The 26089-nt window shown below is 44.4% G+C and overlaps 1 protein-coding gene and 1 pseudogene across 4 annotated transcripts in view; one reads left to right on the plus strand and one right to left on the minus strand.

Annotated features, from left to right (window-relative positions):
- The window catches only part of LOC126248772 (homeobox protein extradenticle), a 393886-nt gene that overhangs the window by 126853 nt on the left and 240944 nt on the right, over positions 1-26089 (minus strand). The gene's annotated exons all lie outside the window — the stretch shown is intronic.
- On the plus strand, positions 19347-19464 carry LOC126250107 (5S ribosomal RNA; annotated as a pseudogene).

The following is a 26089-nucleotide window of genomic DNA, read 5'->3' on the forward strand; positions in this document are numbered from 1 at the left end:
CTAGCTTGAATTGCTCTGGACGGACATCCACAGGTTTTCAATGATTTTTGTGAATATTCTGCTTTGATGTAGCTACAATATATCGAGCTTTTACGCTTGTTTACTAGCATTACACTACACTTGGTTTTATTCATGATTGGCTACTGGATTTAATAAAACTAACAACTTTTCACAATACCACAAAGACTTAAGAGAGCGTTGCCCATAAGGCTGGTTTCAGCCAGGAAACCTTTTAGCACCTGATCACGTATGCATCTACGGTAAAAGGAAAAGAAGGCGGGTCAACCCTTTACTAGGCGCCACTACACTACACTGAACAATAGACCTGCATCCATATTTCGAGTGTTTATTTCAAATTGCAAGATTAGGGCCTTCATGTGCTCTCTTACATCTAACCTTTTAAGCGCCTGTCGAAAGGAGTAATGATAGTCTAACTGTTGCATCCCATGTCGCTACCCCTGCCGCATAGTCCACCCTTCTGACGCAGCGGTGTGTCAGTGTACCTAAATTAAGGAGGCCCAAGAGAGACAAGGACTTCGGCGGTTGTCCGCAGATGCGGCCAGCCGCTACCGCTCTATTTCGCCTCGCTTCATTGCCAATCGTGCACAACAATGACAACACTCCACTTGCGGAGCCAACGAGCGAAACGCATATTACCCTCTCCAGCAATGAAAATGTTTCGGGCTCAAAAAAAGTTAATCCTTATGTATTCCCATCTGCTGAATTAAAAAAGAACCATAAAAATGACAGATTAGCTCTTGCTTTGGAGGTAAAGTGACGTTTCATTTTTGTAGTCAACATTTTCAGTTTGGGGGAAATTTTGTTTTCGGGATTGGCTAACCTGTCCAAAAACAAAACAATGATGCTCTTAAGCTTTTTATAAGTCATGAACATAGACATTGTTGCTGTGACTGCGTTTCATGTAGTTTATGCTGCAATTAAAGCAGAATTTCTGGTTTGAGACTGCTTTTGTAGTGTAAAGTCCGTAAAAATGTGTAAATAAGGTGTATACTATTGGTTACATTTGTGGTGAAATAACATTTTCCTCACAGAAGCGCAATCTGACGCCTCTTGTGAAGACTGCCTATCAGCATTACTTCGCTCTGAAAGTAAGGATGAAGGATAAGTCTTTGGCTTCACATGTATGTTGCAACGAATGTTCAGTTACACTGCGAGAATGGTTGAAAAATAAGAAACGATCTATGGCTTTTACTGTGCCTATGGTTTGACGGGAGCGTACAAACCATAAATCTGACTGCTATTTCTATTTGACTCCACCTATAAAGGCAGGATTTTCTATGATGAAAAGAAGAACAGTTCAGTACCCGAATCTTCGATCTGCTAATCGACCCATTCCGCATTCAGATAGTTTACCAGTTCCCACTCCACCAGAAAATTGTGTGTTTGAAGTAGGAAATGACGACTGTGGAAGAAGAAGAAGAAGAAGAAGAAGAACCAAACAAGCCTTCCACATTCCGTGACCTTGATTTTGAGTGGAAAAATGGTAAACCGCACAGACTGAGTCAAGGGGAATTGAGTGATCTCATTATAGACCTTCACCTGTCCAAGGAGAACGCAGAAATTCTTGGGTCTCTACTACAGCAATGGAATCTTCTCGAAAGTGATGTCACAGTCTCACAGTACAGAAACGTCACATGGATCTGCTTCCCTTTTTGGCGAAGAAAAACAATCTTGTTGTGTGCTGCGGTATTAACGGCTTGATGAAATCTTTGAATTTGAGCCATGATCCAACTGAATGGAGGCTATTCATAGACTCCTCCAAGCTTAGTTTGAAAGCTGTCTTACTTCACAATGGCAACCATGTTCCTTCTGTGGTGATCTAAAGTCACTGCCATACACTTAGAAATGCAACTGGGTTACACAAACATTGCTGCTTCATATGTATGTGGAACAGTCGGGATAGGAAATCGCATTATATTAAAGCAGACTGGCCTGCAAGAAATCTTAACCCTAGCGATAAAAATGTCTTTGCCGAAACTCTCGTGGAACAAAAAGATGTTCTTCCAGCCCTGCATATCAAGCTGGATTTGATTAAAAATTTTGTCAAAGGTATAAACCAAGGAGGGCGGACTTGTAAGTACATAAGAGAGGAATTTCCAAAATTAAGTGATGCAAAAATTAAGGAAGGTATTGCCATCGGGCCACAAACTCGAGAAATTGTAAAGGATCCTGCATTTGACCAGGTTTTGGAAGGGAATGAAAAGGAAGCTCGGGAAGTCTTCAGGGGAGTTGTTCGTGGATTTTTAGGTGACAAAAGAGATAACTGCGCTTAGTTGGTGACAGCGCTCCTGCAAAAATACCATAACCTTGAATGCAACATGTCCTTTAAAATCCATTTTCTCCACTCACACCTAGGCTTTTTCCCACCTAGTTGTGGAGCTGTCAGTGATGAACATGGAGCAAGATTCCATTAGGGCATTTCTGTTATGGAAAAAAGATATCAGGGCCATTGAAATGAAGCAATGCTTGCGGATTACTATTGGTCTTTGTGTAGGGATGCTCCGGAACTCGTGCGTGGATTCAGTGTATCAATCCGCGCGGCTTTATAATTCGCAATCCAGCAAATCAGGAACAGTTGATAAGCGGAGTACATCAGCTGAGTCAAGTGTTCGGAGCTCCTCGGCAACAAGTAGTCCATTTGCAGCCAGGAATATGTCTCTACCAGTTATCAGTCAGAGGATATCAGCTACGCAGGCTGGAGCTCACATTAGCAGTAGTTGGAAGTGAGCAGCAACCGAAACGAAATGGAACCTACTGCCCACAAGTAAACAGTGCTCGAAGATAGGGACCGCCAGAACCTGGGCAACGACGTGGCAACGGACTTTTCTCAGGACGGGTGTTTACTTCGTAAAGTGACTGTTCGATTACACAATTTTGTTCTCAGTCTGGACATATCCACAAGTGTTTTACCATAACCCGATGTACGTTTATGTCACTGTTGCAATAAACAAATATCCATGTATTTTTTCTGATTATTTCTGTGTAAGGGTTACAGAACACATACAACATCAACATACAGACATGACAGCATTACGGAAGGAATCAAATCTGGAGAAGTTGACTAGTCTGGAGAACAGCGAGAAATAATAAAGTTAGCAGATGAGGTGGAAGAAATTGTCTGTGTCCATGATGTAGCCATTTGAAAGTTAAACAGGAATAGATTTTCAAGTCCACAAGTCTGTTATGAAAACACTGTCTCCCTCTTCTTCGACGAGGAAGCCATAAACAATCTCAAGGCCTCAGTTGGAAGCTCCCAAGGTCACGAAGTCAGACCTAAATGGCAGCGACGTCGCGGAGGCGGCTCTCGAGTGAGAATCCTTGCGGAATAGGCGGCCGTCTGTCTTCCGGAAAACTGTCCCCTGTTCGTTAGGCATCTTCGTAGCAAAAATGTGACGTTGGTTGCCGACACTGCAGGCGTTAAGCAGAAGTGACGATCGCGTCGTCTATTTGGTTGTGTCCTTTGTGACTGAGCAGAGAAAGGGATGACGTGAAATACAGAGTTAGGTGACAGCCCTGATGCTTTTGACCACCCAGTGCTGTACAAAGATGAGGCACTTCCGCGTAAAGTGCAGGCGTAGCAAGTTGGATGTACAGAGGGGGAACAGGCTATCGATCGCGCGCACGTCGAGCCGCGCCAGGTGCGCCCCCTTCCACGCCGGCAAATAACGCAGCCACTAATTAAACGCATCCCACGCACTCGCCGACGCCTGTCAGAGCCACCTGATATTCGCCAGGGGAGGAAAAAATAAATAAATGCGCACGGATAACGGCGCCTCTACACGAAAATATGCTAGGCACACACGCCACGCATCAACGAGCCTTTTCATTCTTTAAAGCCCCGTGGGTGGTCTGCACGTCATAACATTTCAGATGCCTTTTGTAAACGAGTAATTATCAGTTCTATAACGCTTCGTTAAACCGGGCGTACTGCAGCACCCTGTTACACGTAACCTGCCGACACTGAATATGTAACAGTTAACAATATCGCTTTGCTTGTATTCTGGATAGAGACAACGCCAAAAATACTGTAGAAGCACGTTATGCAAAGTGCTATTTTTCTGAATTTAGTAGATGGAGAAGAACAGCCTACTGTGTTCACACAAATTACTTTGCAATTACGAAAGTTAGCTTTGAGAAAATTACGTTCAAATATACACTACTGGCCATTAAAATTGCTACACCAATAAGAAATGCAGATGATAAAAGGGGATTCATTGGACAAATATATTATACTAGAACTAACATGTGATTACACTGGTATTCATTGGACAAATATATTATACTAGAACTGACAAGTCACTACATTTTCACGCAATTTGGGTGCATACATTCTGAGAATTCAGTACCCAGAACAACAACCTCTGGCCGTAATAACGGCCTTGATACGCCTGGGCATTGAATCAAACATAGTTTGGATGGCGTGTACAGGTACAGCTTCCCAGGCAGTTTCAACAGGTTACCACAGTTCATCAAGAGTAGTGACTGGCGTATTGTGACGAGCCAGTTGCTCGACCATCATTCGCCAGATTTTTTCAGTTGGTGAGAGATCTGCAGAATGTGCTGGCCAGGGCAGCAGTCTAACATTTTCTGTATCCAGAAAGGCCCGTACAGGACCTACAACATACGGTCGTGCATTATCCTGCTGAAATGTAGGGTTTCGCAGGGATCGAATGAAGGGTAGAGCCATGAGTCGTAACACATGTGAAATTTAACGTCCACTGTTCAAAGTGCGTCAATGTGAACAAGAGGTGACCCCATACCACCACGCCGGGTGATACGCCAGTATAGCGATGGCGAATACACGCTTCCAATGTGCGTTCACCGCGATGTCTCCAAACACGGATGCGACCATCATGATGCTGTAAACAGAACCTGGATTCATCAGAAAAAATGACGTACGTCGTTGAGCACATCATCGCATGCGCTCCTGTCTGTGATGCAGCGTCAAGGGTAACCGCAGCCATGGTCTCAGAGCTGATAGTCTATGCTGCTGCAAACGACGTCGAACTGTTCGTTCAGATGGTTGTTTTCTTGGAAACGTCCCCATCTGTTGACTCGGGGATCGAGACGTGGCTGCACGATCCATTACAGCCATGCGGATAAGATGCCTGTCATCTCGACTGCTAGTGATACGAGGCCGTTGGGATCCAGCACGGCGTTCCGTATTACCCTCCTGAACCCACCGATTCCATATTCTGCTAACAGTCATTGGATCTCTACCAACGCGAGCAGCAATGTCGCGATACGATAAACCGCAATCCGGATAGGCTACAATTCGACCTTTATCAAAGTTGGAAACGTGATGGTACGCATGACTCCTCCTTACACGAGGCATCACAACAACGTTTCACCAGGCAACGCCGGTCAACTGCTGTTTGTGTATGAGAAATCAGTTGGAAACTTCCCACGTGTCAGCACGTTGTAGGTGTCGCCACAGGCGCCAACCTTGTGTGAATGCTCTGAAAAGCTAATCATTTGCGTATCACAGCATCTTCTTCCTGTCGGTTAAATTTCACGTCTCTAGCACTTCATCTTCGTGGTGTAGCAATTTTAATGGCCACTAGTGTATTTACAAAAAGGAAATCAGTAATAGAACAGAAGGCTTGCCCAACCAGCATGGTGCTTTACTTTCTTTTGCATCTCTGCAGGTACACAAACGCTGCTCGTAGTGTACGACGCAGTTAAGTGTAGCGGAGCTACGAATAAGTCTGAATTTCGTCTTTCAACAAAATGCTAGGAAAGCAATGTCGTCCTGAACTATCAAGAACAGTCTTGATTCCGCGCAAGTCCACAATAATAGCAAGGTCGCCTACACGTGAAGTGAAACAAAAGCGACATACACTCCTGCGAACTGAACTGGTCGGGTTGGGTATTGCGTTTAAATAACCAGTGACTCCACTCACCTCACTCGGAGCTCACGATCGCAGTGCCTGTAGTGGCCCCAGCGTAAAACGCGATCGGCGCAGGTCAATATCGCTATACAATTTATGCTGCCCAGAGAGTGCATGCGTTGCCTCGTTACTGCTGTTGGCTAGCAAGATTATACCTTCCTTCCACCCGAAAACCGAATCACACGGACAGATGCAAGTGCAGGGCATGTGGAGGTATGGCTAAAGAGATTGACGTTAATCAGAAATACGGGGCAAATGAATTTCCTTTACAGACCTAAATCCTTAACAGAAGTAAAAGTCGCCTTAAGTGGTTAAACTAACCCTATGACTGGACAGGGGAGCCCAAACTTTTTTGCATCGAGTAAATGGGCGATATTACTGCGAACTTACTTTCTACTCAAAAATTGGCGTACACTTTTCCTCGGAAAACACTGTTAAGCCAAAATCACAGTGATGTGGCGTATCTCGTGTCAATATTGCTTGTTGCGTAACTTGCTAATCCGCAAGGCAAAACTTCTCAGCGTGATGGCCGCAGATGAAACTACGGTCATTGTGGTGGCTTAACGAGCTACCAGAATCTCTTACCGAGACGCTCTTTCACTGATTACACAAGGTATAATAGCCCAATATCGGGAACAGATGCCCCTGCGTGAAAATAAGTTCTAAATATCCGAGTGTACTGCACACTACGCTTGCGCAGAAACGGGGACTGAGGCAGCGTCTGCTAACATCAGAAATTAACCTAATCCGTTGCAGGCCACTCCTAGTATAAAAAAGGAAAGGAAACCGGTACTTTCTATTGCCGAAAAAACCTACACCGTATATGTAAATAAAGAACGTAAACAAACAAACGTGATATAAAAATAATCAACAGTGAAATAGTCAGTCTTGTTTGACGAAAAACTTAATTTTCAATGTTATTTGTAAGTTGAAAGGGACTAAATATCGAGGTCATCAGTTCCTTTCTTCTTTCTAAGCCTGAAGGTTTCCAGGATAAGAAAAGGTTTGACTGCCAATTTGATCTATGCGGCATCATCTGAGGCAGACAACCAGATAAAAAGCAGAGGGAAGGAAATAAACCGTCAAAAGTGCGACGTTACTGCTCTGCATTTAATATGAAGGGGCAAATGTACGACTCTGAATAAGGCTTGGCTGGTAGAAGTCCTAATGACGAGCCGTACACCGTTTGCTTTACGCCCTGTTGTTGCGTCAGCAAAATAATTTACCAAAAGGCGGTCCTGCGGTCCAGTAATTGAGGATAGACAAGTTATGCGAATTATAAATTAATAATATAAACAAACAGGGAAACCATTTGTGATACCCGGGTTCCCGGGTTCGATTCCCAGCGGGGTCAGGGATTTTCTCTGCCTCGTGATGACTGGGTGTTGTGTGATGTCCTTAGGTTAGTTAGGTTTAAGTAGTTCTAGGGGACTGATAACCATAGATGTTAAGTCCCATAGTGCTCAGAGCCATTTGAACCATTTTAGCCATTTGTAATAAACAAGGCAGCACTGCAGATTTAACTTTTAAGAAGAAGTGGTTTATTCAGTAACGTACAAATTCCTAGCAAATGGTCGTTCTACACGTAGTTTTATTGTTAAATAAAATTAATTATTGAAATACATCAACACCCCTTTGAGTATCCAGCGTGACACGAAAGATAACAGAATCCTCACTAAGATCAAGCTGTGACGTGTACTCAGATACTTAAATTCCTTCACCCGTATTATCAGATGCCCGTAACGAAGATACCGTAAGTCATCTGAAGTGTGTCTACATAAATAAAATCATACAACCCTCCCGCACTCTCCGATGACAGAAAACTAGTGTCTCTCATTCTTGCTAGATGTCTCAAACTGTTTCTCCTTGTCCTGTCCCCCTTCTGGTCCCAAGGGCACCTCTTCCACCACGAACATCCTCCAACGTCATGACACTTGAGCCAGTGAGAGTTCGACCAGCTCCCCACCACGTTACACACTTCGTATAAGACTGACATACACGCAAGTGAACCACCATTCCTACAATAGTGATTGTATAACTAAAATACATATGTTAATTGACAGGTTATCTCATGACATGCCTGATGACATCAATTCTTATCAGTTTTAATTATATATCTCATTAACATCGATATATTTGCGCTTCTAGTGCAACCTCGCTTATATTATAATCAGGATTGTTCAAAGCTTAATACAGCGATCCACTAACAACTACGTACAACTTCATTTTATCATTCTAGGTGTGGAGAACGGTCTGGTTGGACCTCTTTAGACATATACACTGATAAGCCAAAACATTATGGTTCAAATGGCTCTAAGCACTATGGGACTTAACTTATGAGGTCATCAGTCCCCTAGAAGTTAGAACTACTTAAACCTAACTAACCTAAGGACATCACATACGTCCATGCCCGATGCAGGATTCGAACCAGCGACCGTAGCAGCAGCGCGGTTCCGGACTGAAGCACCTAGAACCAAAACATTATGACCACCTGCTTAATATCTTGTCTGTCCAGCTTTGGAACGAAATACATCACTGATTCTGCGTATGAGGGATCAGGCAGTTTGTCGGTAGGCTTGTAGAGGTAGTTGGCATTAGATGTCTACGCAGGGGTCATATAATTCGCGTAAATAACGGGCCGCTGATTTGCATACGCGGTGCTGGAGCCCGATAGCGACCCATGTGGGTTTCATAGGATTTACATCAGGCGAATTTAGTCACCGAGACATCAACGTGAGTTTACTATAATGCTCCTCAAACCATTGTAGCACGATTCTGGAGCCGAAACACGGGCAGTTATACTGCTGAAAGACGACATCGACCCGACCTGACACATGAAGGAACACAGGTGGTTCGCAGCCGTCAGCATGTCTTCGACTACCACATGTCCCACTCATGCACAGAATGTCTCCCATAGCATAATACTGCTCCAACCAGCTTGCGTCCGTGGCGCGCTGCACGTTTCCAGCAACTGTCCACCTCGATGACGGCGTTTGTGGAAAAGACCAGCGACCTAGTGTAGCAAAGATGTAATTCACCCCAACAGCCGACACATTTTCATTGATCGACGGTCGAATCCCGATGGTCCTGAAATCTTAAGTTCAACAATTGTGTACCTTTCGGCAGAGATGCCGCAGATCACCATTTACCCTACAAAGCAGACAAGCCTCCGAACCCCGCGTTCTCTGAGGAGTCGTGGATGTCCAATCATCTAGTGCTAGTTTCACTGCCCTATGTCTTTCCGTAGATGCTCACCGACAGTAGCACATGAACATTCGACACCTTCGCCGTATTCGAGATTTTCGTCCACAGGCTCTCATAAGAATAATGTGCCCTTTGTGAAGGTCGCTTACCTCAGTGGATTTCCACATTTGCAGTCCATATCTTCGCCAGGGTGGTCCCCTGTCCGTGTCTGCTCCGTTTACATACTTCTGTTACCGCGTCTCGTGCCGGCAACGCCACCAGCCAGCATTCAAAGTCGCGGTGGGCAGTGGTCATGTTTTGGCTTATCAGCGTAAACTTAAGATGATACTACATTTAACAACAATCTGATATTCATTGTTTGTTGCGATGATGATTACTGTGCGATGCCGTTGCCGGATATATGGTTTATAGCGTATCACAGGATCACTTATCATTCAGTCAGTGTAAACATTTGTGGCAGAATGAGTGGTTTGATGGTGAACATGTTTATGATTTTTGTTGGTATTTTTTGTGCGATGTTTTGCATTCCGTTGAATTAGTGCTGTTGCACTTACTGTACCAGTCTTCCTGGTCTCATTTCAGGTTCGCAATGTGTGTGCTATGTCTGTCGTCAGCCAGCCGCTTGGGGTCCAACCACCTGCGGTCCAACGCGACTAACCCGTGAACGCCATGCCGGCAAAACTTGGGCTCTCGCTTGCGCTAATCCTCTCATTGTCCGTAGGCCCTCTGAGTAACATCTCAGCACAAACCATTCCCAACCTTTTAGCCTTTTGTTCATATCTACTCTGACATAAAACTCACTTAACTATTTGTTTTGTTCCACTGCAGCTTCGGGATTCTCCCAAGAATCGTAAGTCACAGTCTTCTATTGTAAGCGCGTCCTGGTCGCACTTGTCAAACAAACTATACCCGGACCGCTCAACGAATATTAACTACTTGATATGTTCAATTCCAGCCAAGGGTTTTGCCATAGACTTGTTATGTTATAGTAGTCAAGGAACTGAAATGACGTAGGAAAGGTGTACCAATCTGAAGCAGCAGAAAACCACTCAGTAGCAAATTGCGGCACTTCTTTATTCTTTTTCTTTGCCACGTGGCGGCGTCTTGGGAGAAAAGACGATTGGGTTTAACGTCCAGTCTACTTCGAGATCATTAGACACAGCACAAGCTCGGATTGTCTCAAGGATGGGAAAGGAAATCTGCTGTGCCCTTTTCAAAGGAACCATCCCGGCATTTTCCTGGAGCGATTTAGGAAAATCACCACTGTGCCACCTCGCTCGGTTACAGCGCCGTGTGTAAGTGGTTGTACGGAGTTGGTCAATCATTTTTCGGCGACAGCTGCGGGCGCCCGTCTGTGTGATCCGACATGACGCTACACAGTAATATTTTTTATCTGGTATCGTCTCCTTCAACAATTTATGTTAAATGATATCCATAACCTTCTTGTGAATGACAAGCCTGTGTCCACTTACAAAGCGAGGAATCATATTAAATGGTTCAAATGGCTCTGAGCACTATGGGACTTAACATCTGAGGTCATCAGTCCCCTAGAACTTAGAACTACTTAAACCTAACCAACCTAAGGACATCACACACATCCATGCCCGAGGCAGGATTCGAACCTGCGACCGTAGCAGTCGCGCGGTTCCGGATTGAAGCGCCTAGAACCGCTCGGCCACCACGGCCGGCGAAGCATATTAAACATGCGTTACTTATGACGAGTGCATCACGAACATCGGCCCTGAAGAGATGACTGTAGCAAGTTGATAACTTACCAACTTGCTGATAGATTGCTCATCCGATGTCTACTAACCGAGTAGCACGCCTCTCTCCCCTCCCCTCCCCTCCCCCCTCAAACTCAATATAAGGTGGAGTGATGAGTCAAACCAGAAACTAAAGTCGCAACATTGCTTAAAAGATAGAGATACTTCTTCCTGACATTAGATAACGCGTGTCACGTAGTTCTTATCTCAAATCAATACAAACGCATACAATCCTTTGGTAAACTGCGATTCTGTGTGGTCCGTGTGCTAAGCCCACGTGCCAAACTTTCATGGACAACTCGCTGCGGAAGACACGTACACATGACGCAAGTCTCCACTTGTACTGCCACAGACCGCAGTAAAATCGACAAGGAGGGACCAGTCCAGAAACCGTAATCGATAAGCTGAACAACCTGCTCGAAAGATTACATATAATCGTAAAATAAGTAAAAATAAAAGTAGTGAGGCACATACGCTGAAGGGAAAAAGTCGCAACGCCAAGAAGGAGTTGTGCAACATAAACGAAAGTTGGTAGGTGTGTTTCTACATCTGGAAGATGATGTCTATTCCGATTTCGCGCCAGTCGCGTGTAGGTGACGCTAGTAGCGCCACTATGAGGATGCAAATCAGGTTTGCTTTAAATACATTCTGTAACGGTCATGAGTGTTAGTTACCTTTGCGAATAGACGTGGTGAGCTTATGTTAGTCAGCAATGCCTGTAAGGCGCCAAAGACACCATTATCAGTACCTCACTAAGTTTGAAAGAGGTCGTGTAATAGGGCTACGACAGGCTGCATATTCCTTCCGTAATACTGCAGAAAGAGTTGGTAGGAATGTAGCCACTGTACATGACTGCTGGCGGCAGTGGTCACAAGAATGTACGGTCGCAAGAAGATCGGGCTCAGGACGACCAAGGGGCACTACCGAGAGGGAAGACCGTCGTGTTCGGCGTATGGCTCTGTTTCATCGTACTCCATCTGCAGTAGCAATCTGAACAGCAATTGGCACCACAGTGACACAACGAACTGTTACAAATCGGTTACTTCAAGGACAGTTCCGAGCCACAAGCTCTGTAGCGCGCATTAAACTGACCCCAAACCACAGCCATTTGCGACTTCAGTGGTGTCAAGTGACAGCTCATTGGAGGGTAGGGTGCAGATCTGCTGTGTTTTCTGATGAAGTCTGGTTCTGTTTGAATGCCAGTGATGGTCGTGTGTTGGTTAGGAGGCGGCCAGATGAGGGGCTGCAACCAACCTGTGTGCATGCTAGACACGCTGGACCTACACCTGGAATTATGATCTTGAGTGCGATTTCGTTTAACAGCAGGCGCTCTCTCCTCGTTATTCCATGGACCATGACTGAAAAATTGTACGTAAGTTTGGTGATTCAACTTCTTGTGCTTCCATTCATGAACAGCATTCCAAGGGATGGTTTCCAACAGGATAACGCTCGCCCACATAACCCTGTAGTACCCCAGCATGACCTGCAGAGTGTCGACGTGTTGCTTTGGCCTACTCGATCACCAGATCTGTCTTCAATTGACCACGTATGGGACATCATCGGACGCCAACTTCACCGTCATCCACAAACAGCATTAACCGTCCCTGCAGCGACCGACCAAGTGTAACACGCACGTAACTCCATCCCATAAACTGACATCTGGTACGTATACAACACAAAGCATGCTTCCATTCAACGTTCTGGAGGTTACACATGTTATTAATGTATCACTATTTCACATTTGCAATGGCTTATTTCACGCTTACATCAGCCTGTGATCTTGCAATGTTAATCACTTAGATACACTACTGGCCATTAAAATTGCTGTACCAAGAAGAAATGAAGATGATAAACGGGTATCCATTGAACAAATATATTATACTAGAACTGACATATGATTAAATTTTCACGCAATTTGGGTGCATAAATCCTGAGAAATAAGTACCCAGAACGACCACCTCTGGCCGTAATAACGGCCTTGATACGCCTGGGCATTGAATCAAACAGAGTTTGGATGGCGTGTACAGGTACAGCATCCCATGCAGTTTCAACACGTTACCACAGTTCATCAAGATTAGTGACTGGCGTATTGTGACGAGCCAGTTGCTCGACCATCATTGACCAGACGTTTTCAGTTGGTGAGAGATCTGCAGAATGTGCTGGCAAAGGCAGCAGTCTAACATTTTCTGTATCCAGAAAGGCCCGTACAGGACCTACAACATACGGTCGTGCATTATCCTGCTGAAATGTAGGGTTTCGCAGGGATCGAATGAAGGGTAGAGCCACGGGTCGCAACACATCTGAAATGTAACGTCCACTGTTCGAAGTGCCATCAATGCGAACAAGAGGTGACCGAGACATGAAACGAATGTCACCCCATACCATCACGAAGGGTGATACGCCAGTATGGCGATGACGAATACACCCTTCCAATGTGCGTGCATCGCGATGTCGCCAAACACGGATACGACCATCATGATGCTGTAAACAGAACCGGGATTCATCCGAAAAAATGACGTTTTGCCATTCGTGCACCCAGTTTCGTCGTTGAGTACACCATCGCATGCGCTCCTGTCTGTGATGCAGCGTCAAGGGTAACCGCAGCCATGGTCTCCGAGCTGATAGTCCCTGCTGATGCAAACCTCGTCGAACTGTTCTTGCAGATGGTTGTTGTCTTGCAAACGTCCCCATCTGTTGGCTCAGAGATCGAGACGTGGCTGCACGGTTCGTTACAGCCATGCGGATAAGGTGCCTTTCATCTCGACTACTAGTGACATGAGGCCGTTAGGATCCAGCACGGAGTTCCGCATTACCCTCCTGAATCCACCGATTCCATATTCTGCTAACAGTCATTGGATCTCGACCAACGTGAGCAGCAATGTCGCGATACGATAAACCGCAATCGCGATAGGCTACAATCCGACCTTTATCAAAGTCGGAAACGTGATGGTACGCATTTCTCCTCCTTACACGAGGCATCACAACAACGTTTCACCAGGCAACGCCGGTCAACTGCTGTTTGTGTATGAGAAATCGGTTGGAAACTTTCCTCATGTCAGCACGTTGTAGGTGTCGCCACCGGCGCCAACCTAGTGTGAATGCTCTGAAATGCTAATCATTTGCATCTCACAGCATCTTCTTCCTGTCGGTTAAATTTCGCGTCTGTAGCACGTCATCTCCGTGGTGTAGCAATTTTAATGGCCAGTAGTGTATGTTACCTACATAAATGTATTCCCAAAATTTTATTACTCTACATTAATTATTTTTTGGTACTGCGATTTTTTTCGTCAGTATATTACCAACCGTATGTACCTTATCCAAATTGCCTCAAGAGGCATACGAGTCAAACTACGAGACATTTGACGCATTTATGGTCAAATAATGCTTGTAGCACAAATATCCATCCTCTGAAACATAAATCGGATTGCAACGGGGCGATATGTTTCCCAGGTCTTAAAAGGGCTATGTTGTTTGGACGAACAGATCAAGGACACCGTTAGAACCACGACCACAAATCGTGGGTTGTATACAAATTCCTTTCAACGCAATTTATTGCTGGTGGAAAGTTTTATCCCATGATCGATAGTTTAAATGTTGATTACCGGAGTACACGGCAACGAAATATTTTTAAACATGTGCGTTCCATCAGAGGCAGGAGGAGCCCGAAAATATCCATGTCGTACAATGCTTAAGCTACAGTGTGTCTACATGTATGCGTGTGCGTGTTTGCGTGCTTTCTGTGATGGCATATATACGCAGAAGTATCACCCATCACAGAGTCGGAATCTGAACCGTGAATTCGCCTTTACGACGGAGGCATGGACGTACTACTTCTCATGGGACATCCAGATATCAGCTTTGATGCCAAGCTTTGCATACACCTCAGGAACAAAGCTGAATATGCACAACAGGGGAAAAAACAACAGAAAAAAATTACTTATGTGCAGTGTGACAAGAAGCTTTGGTGTGTAAGTAAAGGCATAGATGTCACACCTGAAACTCTAGTGATCGAAAAACTGCCGCAGACTGTTATTAGGCCTACGGTACGAGGCCGTCAGACGTGTTGCCGTGAATAAGTAACCGTGTCAGAGGGGGAGTGGCTATATCTGAAATTTAGTATGCTATGGAGTCGTGCTGGACTGTAGGACCGTGGCCTACGCCAATCCTAACGCTTTGGGTACATGGAGCAACTCAAAAACTCGTTGACGACGAGAGTTGGTAACTGGTCGCTTGCGAATCACTTCCTGTGTAGTTGAAGAGGATGCCGAAGACGGAGTGACACTACAGATGAGACACAGGTAAATCGTTTGCGACGTGTTAACGGCTCGACGTCTGCATCTGACGTTTACGCTCGGTGCGTGTAGTTCCACTTACGTCCGTCAGTCGCTTTGGACTGAGGGGCAACCGCAATCTACTTCCATGACCCTCGTGTGAGTGCTACAGGCTCGAATTGCTCGGCCGTCTGTTATAGTTACCCGAGCGCCCCTCAATCGCCTGCTGTAGGGTCATGGCGAATGAACGCGAGATGAAGGAAACTTGATTCGAAATAATATACCCTGAATGCGAAAAACGGTAGTTGTAATAATATTTGGGAGAGATTTTCGGCAATGACTGATAAGGATGTCGGCTACACGCAAGTGCTCTGCTCTCCTATCTTACTGATCCACCACCACACATCTGAAAGCACATGTCTACAGATTACGACGAAGTGCAGTTTCTGAAGCATTAGCGGTTTCAGTGAGAGCGGCAATAATTAAAAAGGTACGTAGAAATATGTGCCAGAGACTTTTGTCCATACACATGAACATTGCGTGTAGGATTTTCCGCGACCGCTACGGTCGCAGGTTCGAATCCTGCCTCGGGCATGGATGTGTGTGACGTTCTTAGGTTAGGTATGTTTAAGTGGTTCTAAGTTCTAGGGGACTGATGACCTCAGAAGTTAAGTCCCATAGTGCTCAGAGCCATTTATTTTGTAGGATTTCCCGTTTTATATCAGGAACTTCTAAATGTCAGTTCAGAAGTGGGACATGTAGATGTCAGGAACATTTTGCCCCATCCTATGATAGTAGTACGAAACACTGAAAGAAAATCCGATGAAATACGAGTGGGTATTATGCCCAGAACTATCCAGGCTACAGGCGTGAATGCATGTGGACGTATAGAGGATGTATGGACCAATAAATATCGGAAAATGTGTTATTTACCTAGTACTGTGCACTTTGCTTATCGAGAGTAACCACTACGTAATATGGCACTGGTGACAAATCACTTTTCTGAGAAGAAAAAAAGTATAGGGAATTTATAAAGAACTACAACGAGGAAATGTTATTCAAATTGTTAGGAGTAAATCCGCATCATTTTAACAAGATTCCATTTCCCTCTGGCGAAGGCGCTAATATATGCAAGGCACTGCAATCCTTTCAGTTCTATGTATGCATTACGCATGTTTCGAACACAGTCCTGAAACACATGTTAGACGAAGATTATTTGACAGCTGGACTTGCAGTGGTTTATTCCACGATTTACGCTGCTAAAGATAGTGACCGTTTCATAAAAAAACGGTGACGTGAATTCGATATAAACAAGTTTGAAACAAGAAACGTGAAGCGTAACAGCTTGTTGAGAACGCTGCAGTACGTACTAAAGTAGAACGACGAAAACACGGAACTGCTTCTGGAGAGGTATGTCTGAAAAACTTACTGGTTACTACAACAACAATTCAGAAGAACTCTTGAAATTTTTAGAGCCACTCAAAGATGCATTAGGAATGCTAGAAGGCGAGAAGTTTCAAACAGTTCAGTTTGTTTCGTTATGGGTGCACTAACTGAAATGTCATTATAATATAGGACCCGAAGACACAAATTGTAAGAAAATGAAACTCCTACAACCGTCCTTATGATCTCATTTATTGTGTAGCTACCAGTTTCAGCGCTTCAGTGCGCCATTTTCAAGTCTTAGTTGATGCTAAAGGGGGGTTATCACGATCCATATATACACTGCCTCTGTGACTAACATTACTGGTTTACGCAGATTACCTGTAAGTGCTGACATCACAGTTATAGATAATCTGCAGCTTCAACTAAGGCCTGAAGATGGGGCATTGAGGCGTCGAAACTGGTAGCCACACAATAAATAAGATCATAAGGACGGTTGTAGGTGTTTCATTTTCTTACAATAGCGAATGGCCGTGGTCCTCAAGACCTCCAGTCAAAAGGATGGACATACAAAAACTCGGAGACACAAAGGCGCATACGTTTGAATTGCTGCAGACACGCTGCGTTTCCGGCAAATGAACATTGCGCTTAACTGCAAAAGGCCGCTTTCAGTGTTGCCGGCATTTGACAGTACACTACAACGGTTCTATCATCCTCTATTAACTGTTAAGTATTACGAGTGCTGAATCATCACTCTCTCCGCCTCACAGGTAAAGTCGTAATTCCGACGTTGCACAGAATAGTAACAATTCTGTGGTCGCCCATCTGATTATTGGAAATTATACTTGTGATACAGATGACATGTTAAATACTGTGCGTCAAATGTGTGATGAAGTATCAGGTTCTAACAAGACAGAAAAAAAAAACACAGTGAGATTTGGAACATTATCTCAGACCGACGAAGTAAACTTTATCCCAAACGAGTAGACTCATTGTAATTTAACCAACAGGGAATAATTTCGAGACAATTTTGTTTTTGTTAGATTTCTAATTTGTTAGATGGTCAAGTTCACATATGTACATTTCAATCAATAAAGCAGATGGTGTTATAAAAAGCAGCAACGTGATTTTTTATTAAGAGACCGACAAAAGCCGGCAGTTACATAACTTTCCTGTGAAATTCCAAATTTTTCCAAAATTTCCTTATTGCATAAAGCAAGCTATTTTCTCTTACGAATCACAATGATGTCACGATTAGAAACTGCCACCGAGGAGTATACGTCTACAGCGTAAACATAATGATTGGGTGTGGTTCCATCAGCTGGAGGGAGTACGTCAGGAGCGACACCAGCTTGCAGACTCGCGGAGCTACTACTAAAGCGGTAGCAACAGCAGCGCGGCGAACGCACCATACCGGCCGGGGCCGGCCTCTGACTGCGCCTCGGAGCCTCGTTTGATCACAGCCCGCTTGGAGCCTTCGTACCTGTAATCTCTATACTACCAGAATGATGAACTACAGCTGTCTGATCATGCCAGCCATAGATGCTCACATTTCGTTTCTTGCCAAACAACAACATGGCTCTTCCTGGCAGATTAAAACTGTGTGCCGGACCGAGACTCGAACCCGGGACCTTTGCCTTTCACGGACAAGTGCTCTACCAACTTGCACTTGCCCGCGAAAGGCAAAGGTCCCGAGTTCGAGTCCCGGTCCGGCACACAGTTTCAATCTGCCAGGAAGTTTCATTTCAGCGCACACTCCGCTGCAGAGTGAAAATCTCATTCTACAACATGGGTGCTAGGAAATATCACTAGAACACGAAAAGAAAATACTTTTAGGTTCAGCTCCCACATCAACATTTTGCATCACATGTTGACATGAAGTTCGAAACAATGAATCAGTCTGCAATTCTTTGTCACATACAGACCGATGGAAATTTGTTTGCCAAACTACAACATGGCGGACGATACAAAACACATGATTCTGCAGACACGCTGCATTTCTATACACAGAGACCGGACTACTACATTCAGGTTGTAGAGAGATCACTGGTTCACACTCGGGAAAACTATGCCCGACCGCGATAGGCTCGAGCGAAACGCCCTCAGACCTCTATTACCAGCCGGTAGCCAGCAGCTTGGCTTCGGCGTTACTAAGCGACCCGAGTTTCGTTGTCTCCTCTGTATCGTTTTATTTTGTAAAACAATGAGCGGTCATTGAACATGAGCTTTGTGCGAGAAGTGAAGAAACAACGCATTTTATACAACTATAAGCTCCCACGCTACTGCACTGCATTTGCAGATAAAGAGGACGGCAACGAACATTTCTTATTCATTAATCCCCAATCAATGTGTACAAAAAAGACAACAGTCTCCGTCACCTTAGGGCGGGTAAAGGAAGTTGTCATCGGAATTTTTATCGGCTTTTGGTTTCATAAAGATACAGCCAACCAAAAGCATCAATTGACAGTTTTAACTATTCCCTTTGTACAAATTAAAATCTATTTATAGCAAAAAGAGTTACAACTTTTCTAAAAAATTGCTATGTTTACACTATGCTTATGTGCGTACAAAATTTAAAGTTAGTTGGAATAAAAGGTGTATTATTTCTAACTTAACAATTTGTACAAATAAACTTTACGTTTTCGATTTGTCTTTTGATTTGTCTCCTTCAGTCAATTCAAATCTCTATTTTTGCTCTGCCCCTCGTAATATCGCTCCGCATATCGTCTCTTGTTGCTAGCTCGCAGGATCTAAATTTTGACGTGGCTGATTATAGGGGCACCCCTAATTTTTGAGAGCTTATATGAGTTTATGACAACGGCCTTGCCGCAGTGGTAACATCGGTTCCCGTCAGATCACCGAAGTTAAGCGCTGTCGGGCTGGGCTAGCACTTGGATGGGTGACCATCCGGTCTGCCGAGCGCTGTTGGCAAGCGGGGTGCACTCAGCCCTTGTGAGGCAAACTGAGGAGCTACTTGATTGAGAAGCAGCGGCTCCGGTCTCGGAACCTGATACACGGCCGGGAGAGCAGTGTGCTGACCACATGCCCCTCCATATACGCATCCAGTGACGCCTATGGCCTGAGGATGACACGGCGGCCGGTCGGTACCGTTGGGCCTTCATGGCCTGTTCAGGAGGAGTTTAGTTTTAGTCTTTTTAATATTTGAGTTTATACACCCTACGTTTGTTGTCCCCAAAAGAATGGTAACGCAAAGGGGGCCTTTGTAACCCATGGCACTCAGTTGATTTAATGTCCGATCTATGGTGTGTCTCTTCGGAACATCCTAAAATTATAAGGCTCATGTCTCCTTATAAAGTCCAAGTGGTTTTTTTAAGTGACTGATTGAATTTCATTCGTGCAGTGGTTACATAAAATTGTCTTGACATCAAGTGCTTCATGAACCAACGCTTGACGGGATCCCATAGTGTATCGCTCTATAACGTTTCCCTTTGTCTTCAGTTCATCTGCTCCATTCCTCGTCTCACTCCATTCGCGTCGTCCTTTTAAGTTGTCGTACGAAGTATGTGCACGGCACGTTTGAATGACATGGAGTTCCTGATGCTCCGCCTTGTTTAACCAATTGGTCGGCCTGTTCGTTGCCGCGGATGCCGTTATGGTCTTTGACCCAGATTCATGTGACCTCTCTTTGCTGATTTTGTAGCCTACCACTGTCATCGTTCGTTTCTTCCCGTTTCGTCACCTCGTGTTTCGAATAGTGCTTCTCTTTAAATGTAGATACCTAAAACATAATGCACAAAAATGTGAGAAAGAACTCGGACGTGTCTTATTACAACATTAGCGGCAAACTTTCTTTAGCCCGAGACATCGTACAAATATACTACAGCGTACTGAAAAATGAAAACTCTCAAAACGTTTTAAATGAAACCAGCCTTATTAACACTGTACACATCTTTATTCTTCATGTTTTTATATTTATTGCTCAACATAGTCATTCTGGCGATGAACACATTTCTCGCAACGAGAGGCTACTGTAGAATATTTGACTTTGTTGCGAAAGCCACGACCGCACCTCTGCTAGCACCGCTTAATCACTATAAAATCGAAGTCCTCGAAGGTACTTTTTAACACCCTAGCTGCCACGTGTATCAAATTGATACAGAAGGTGACTTCCCTGGCAGACCATATGCATCAAATTGATACACATATTTCAGGCCGTGTGTGTAATTCGTTTACACAGCTACATTGAATTCGAATGGATATATAGTTGCCCAGGCCTTCTGGAGTGGCAGTGCACTTTCAGTTCTGAAATTCGTTGACGGGTCCAAATTGGTTCAAATGGCTCTGAGCACTATGGGACTCAACTGCTGTGGTCATAAGTCCCCTAGAACTTAGAACTACTTAAACCTAACTAACCTAAGGACAGCACACAACACCCAGCCATCACGAGGCAGAGAAAATCCCTGACCCCGCCGGGAATCGAATCCGGGAACCCGGGCGTGGGAAGCGAGAACGCTACCGCACGACCACGAGATGCGGGCTTGACGGATCCCCTCCACATTTGCCATGCGATTAGTGACAGCCTCTTCTCAAAGCTGGCAGCTATGTGCAAGGGCTGTCCGAATGAAAAGATCATGTGTTTGGACTGTCTTTTCATTATTAACACTTGTAAAGTAAAGTATGCATCCTATTAATTCGTTCACATATGTTGTTACATTTGCTGTGAATTTATAACCCAACTGTTGAAGTATCATAAATTAAGCATTTATATTATTTTTGCTCTATTTTTCCAAATAATTAATGTCATTCTCTGAAATGCTGAAAGATGTCTTGATTCATTATTAAAGATGGTGCATAATTTCTATACACATGGCCTAGAATGAGTGATATCGAAGAAATGAACTTCACAGGCCATATGTCTAACAATCAATACCCACCTGAAAAAGGCCTCGACCTGGTTCATAATTTGGGGTGATTCAGGTAGGGCACCCAATGTGTTAGGTTTTAGTTGTTCACTCTGAACTCTGCCATACATGTTGAGGTTAGCACCACTGTTTCCTTCATTACGAACACGAACAACCCATGTCTCACATTACTGATGACGATACAATCATCACCGTACACAGCTTTTATTCTTTTCTGGGGTTAGAAACACTATTACAGTGCGCTGTTTCTCACGCACCGACATAGTTACGCTACACACTGCCACGTTACAATCTGGAGCACTCAAGCGGCAAAGGGTTGCAACATGCGTAAGAGAAGTGGGAAAGTCGGCCGAATAATATGCATCACATGTAATACCTCAACACTTACTGAGAACAGAATTTAAAAAATACTGAGGCATTCCTTTTCAGCAAGTCCTCTAATAAGGGGTAATAAATGCTGTGAAATGGTATAAAATGAAACGGTCATGTCGAAGGTTTTTGGGAAAAGGTGAGATATCTACACCGTAAACTGGATCCAAGACGCCTGTGTGATTAATTCTGTAATACTGAGCACGTACCCCCGTTTGGGGTGGATGTTACAGAAAACAGAGAGGGAATTAATACTGAAACTGTCTTTAGTGCTGCATCTAATTCTTCCTTCTTCTGTTCTAAGCACATTTCATAAGCTCATCGAATTAGAAGGCAGCTTTCACACATCAGAAAACTAACTTATTCAGCACCTGCAGGCAAATAGGAACAAGGTGGATCAGGACGGAATCGTTGGGAGAAAGAAGACTAGTGATGAAGCATGACATCATCACGATGAAGAAACAGCGACACAGATGCTCGAAACTATTTATTCCAGTCTTTGATCGATTTTTTTTTTTAATTTTATTTGATAACCAGTTTCAGTTAGTAACGAACATTTTCACATCAGTCGGTATTAATAAGCGCTGCGTACGAAGTATTAATCACTCTCTTAAAAGAGCATACTGCCCACTCTGTAGAAACTATAGGACTCGTACGAGGCGGTCGTAGGACCCTTCACCGCCGACGTACGTCATGGCACCGAAGTGGTGTGAACGTGCCAGTCATCTGTATGGAAAAGGCACAGTAAAAATGGGCCGACGTGGAGGTATGATAGTGTCAGGAAGGAGTCAGCACGTTTGGACGCGCCCAAGACCACGCTGTGAATGAAGTTGCCTGATTCATTGGTGTATCAACGTGGCGTGTCTAACGTGTCCACAAAGGATGGTGTACTACACGCAGCCAAGTAACACATTTTAAGAACAGCATCCGTAAGAATCTTCTAACCGACAGGTATCAGATCTCGTGTTGTCAGTAACAACTAATTTAAAACAGACAGGAATTGGTGCTGTCATTGAATGCACGACCATCTCAAACAGTTTTCGAGCGAACATTGTTAAGGAAACTGCATGCAGTCGACATCTGAAGTAGGACGCTTCCTAAAAGGCCACTGCTTACAGTGTCATATTAAGCTGCACATCTCGATTGGGCCCAGTGACACAAAAATTGGACAGCAGCTGACGGGGGCTGTGTATTGTGATTCGAAAACTTGTGATTTTCTTCTCTTTCCAATTGATGCATGGTGTCGAGAGCTACGGCGGCCCAATGAGGCGTTTATCCCGCAACGTGTAGACACAGTAGTTCAGGCCGTAGGGTGTTCTTCGATACTTTGGGAGTATTTGGTATCACTACTTAGACCCACTCATTCAGATTATCGTCAACATGAACCAGAATGGTTATTTCAACATTGTCGGTGACCCACCCAACATCCGTGTTCGCGAGGCTACACGCTTCCTGGTTTGTCAACACTCGGGAATACTGTCGTATCTCGAATGTCCTGCTAAATCGTAGAAAATGTCGGTGGGTATTTGGAACAGCTGACGAAACGTAGCAATCAACGTCCGTGCAATTTGATAGCTCTACTGTATTTAATCATTAATGAGTGGGTTCAGCTGTATATGACATAATTTAAGAAACATGGGGCCGTTATCAAGGCTAGAGGTGGCTTTTTTGTAATTTTTGGTCCAATGTTCTTCTTCTTCTTCTTCTTCTTCTCTGTCTTAGTCCTTCAACCATCACGTTGGTTAGCAGCTGTTCGCCATTCATTTCTGTCTTCTGCCTTCCTCTTGAGAGTGGCATAGGTGGTGCAGCTAGTGTCCTCCATGATCTGCTTGATGTATTCAAATTTCGGTCTGCCTCTTATTTCTCCCTTCTACTGCCCCTTCAATGATACCTTTAATGATACCATTATGTCTGAGCAGATGGCCGACCCGTGTGTCCCTTCTGTGTTTGAATGTCTTCAGGAAACAAGGCTTCTCTTCCTCCACGCTGTGGAGCGCCTCTTCGTTTGGTATCTTGTGTACCCAGGAAATCTTAGCATTCTGCGGCAGCACCACATCGCGAAGGCTGTTATTTAATGTTTTTCTAGTTCTCCGAGTGTCCATGTTTCACTTCCATACAGCAGCACACGCCAAACGTCAATATGAGGTTTTTCCTCAAATGTTTCTCTACGCTGCTGGATGTGAATAGGTTTCTTGTTGAAAGCAGCTTTTGCCTGGTGAATTTGGCTTACAATATCCTTACTCTCTACGTAGGCAAATGATTCGACTGTCTCCAGTCACTCATTGTTAAGTACTGTACTCAGAGTTGGATAAGAAACACAAAATTTATGCCAAGATTTGCAGCGTCAGATATTTCGATTTTGTTTTCTGACGCTATCAATATTGGAAGAAATTTTACGACGCGTTTCATACAATTCTGTTAACGGACACTGATCTCAAGATTATGATCACTGATTAAAACTGGGTATAAAAAATGAAAAACTCTTGCAAGCAACGATTAGACTAAATACACCAAGTATAAATGGTAGTCGAGTGAAAACGAGACAGAAATAAAATAGTAAGAAAACTTATTTTTACTTCAAAAGTAATCACCATAATTGTTAATACCTTTATCCCACTGTGAGACAAGACGCTCAATACCTTCATGGAAATTTGTTTGCGGTTGCTTGCGAAACAATGATTGTACCCTGACGTCCACCTCTTCGTCCGAAGCAAATCAGTGGCTACTGATGTCTTTCTTCAGTGCTCCAAAAATATGGAAATCGCATGGGGAGAGATCGGGACTGTATCAAGGCTATGTGAGGGCTTCCCAGCAAAACTTCTGCAGAGTAGTCGGAACGACCTTGGAAACATGTGGTTGAGCATTATCCTGCGACAGAATGATGTCGTCTGTTGATATTAATGGACGTTTGAACTTGACGGCGCGCTTCAGTTTTTGCAAAGTGTCTACGTACCGCTGTACACTAATTTTCTTCCCGAAAGTCAATGAACAGTGAGCCCTTGCAGTCAAAGAAAAAGGTCATCGTGGCTTTTTCCGGAGCTGTCGTGCCTGTTGCTTCCACTGCGCAGCAGAAGTTTCGCTGAGAATCCATTACACATCCTCCATACAGTCCCTACCTCTCCCCATGCGATTTCCTTATTTTTGGAGCCCTCAAGAAAAACATCCAGGGCCGTCGATTAGCTTTGGACGAATAGATGCAAGCCTGTGTACAATCACGGTTCCGTAGGCAAACGCAAAAAATTTTCCATGAAGACACTGACCGTCTTGTCTCACACTAGGATAAATGTAATAACAGTTATGGTGGTTACTTTTGAAATAATAATCAGTTTACTCATTTTTTTTTTACATGTGTCTGTTTCGTTTGACTGCCCCTTATAGAAGGATAATGCTCTTAGTGCCCACGAACGTGGTAAAGCGTGGTGTGTGTCTCCTTCGCCATTGTAATATGGGGCACTAGGCTGATAAGGTAGAGTACGAAATTGGCGTAAAATGTCTTCGAGTTAGCAAAATTCCTACTTTGCGCATTTCAGAGCTGTGTCACCGCGTGAAGCCTTACAGGTTTATCGGCAGTGGCAGACAGTCCTCTCTGCAAGTAATTATGCAAGTCAGCACTGCGGCCGAAAGACGCCCACGAGAGCGTCTGCCACAGATTCTTGGCTACAATTCGGTTTGACACGCGGTAGGAGTTCATACTAGACATTCAAGGGCAGATTAAATAAATAAATTCCTTCTCTAATTGTTTCCTCATGAAAATTCGCAAAGAGATATATTTGGATGCTACAGAGTTTTGTTCCTTTCTTTTCAGCTATAGTGGGGAAAGACACCAATAGCGGGCTGTGGAGGAGAGGGGGAGGACGGTGAAAACGCTTCGCCTGCTCAGATGAATCACGGTTAGGTCTTTATGTAGATGACACGACATAGAGTTACCAGGAAGGTCTGGCTGTCTTACGGGAGCGCCGAATGGAAGGACTGCTGCAAGCTGGAGCAGAGTAGCCTCTGTGCTATTCTATGGACGAGCCACGGATGTTACGATTACGCAGGAAATGGCCCTGTAGCTGAGCAGACGAGTAGCTTGTCTCAGAAAGTCTCCATCTGGCTGCTGGACAACGGAACAGTACCGCTTACCCGTCAAAGAGAATTGCTACATAATTACTAGCCCTATCTAACATGAGAATCCTTGCGTCCGTCGGGCCGGAAGCTGTGGCAGTTTCCTCTAAGCACGCACACAATCTGGCTTTCCTGCTCTAGTTGGTGTGCTGGACACTGATTTCTCTTACGTCCAGAATCATAGCCAGGCCATGGCA

The sequence above is a fragment of the Schistocerca nitens genome, chromosome 3 (genome assembly GCF_023898315.1).
Source record: "Schistocerca nitens isolate TAMUIC-IGC-003100 chromosome 3, iqSchNite1.1, whole genome shotgun sequence".
Classification (NCBI taxonomy): domain Eukaryota; kingdom Metazoa; phylum Arthropoda; class Insecta; order Orthoptera; family Acrididae; genus Schistocerca; species Schistocerca nitens.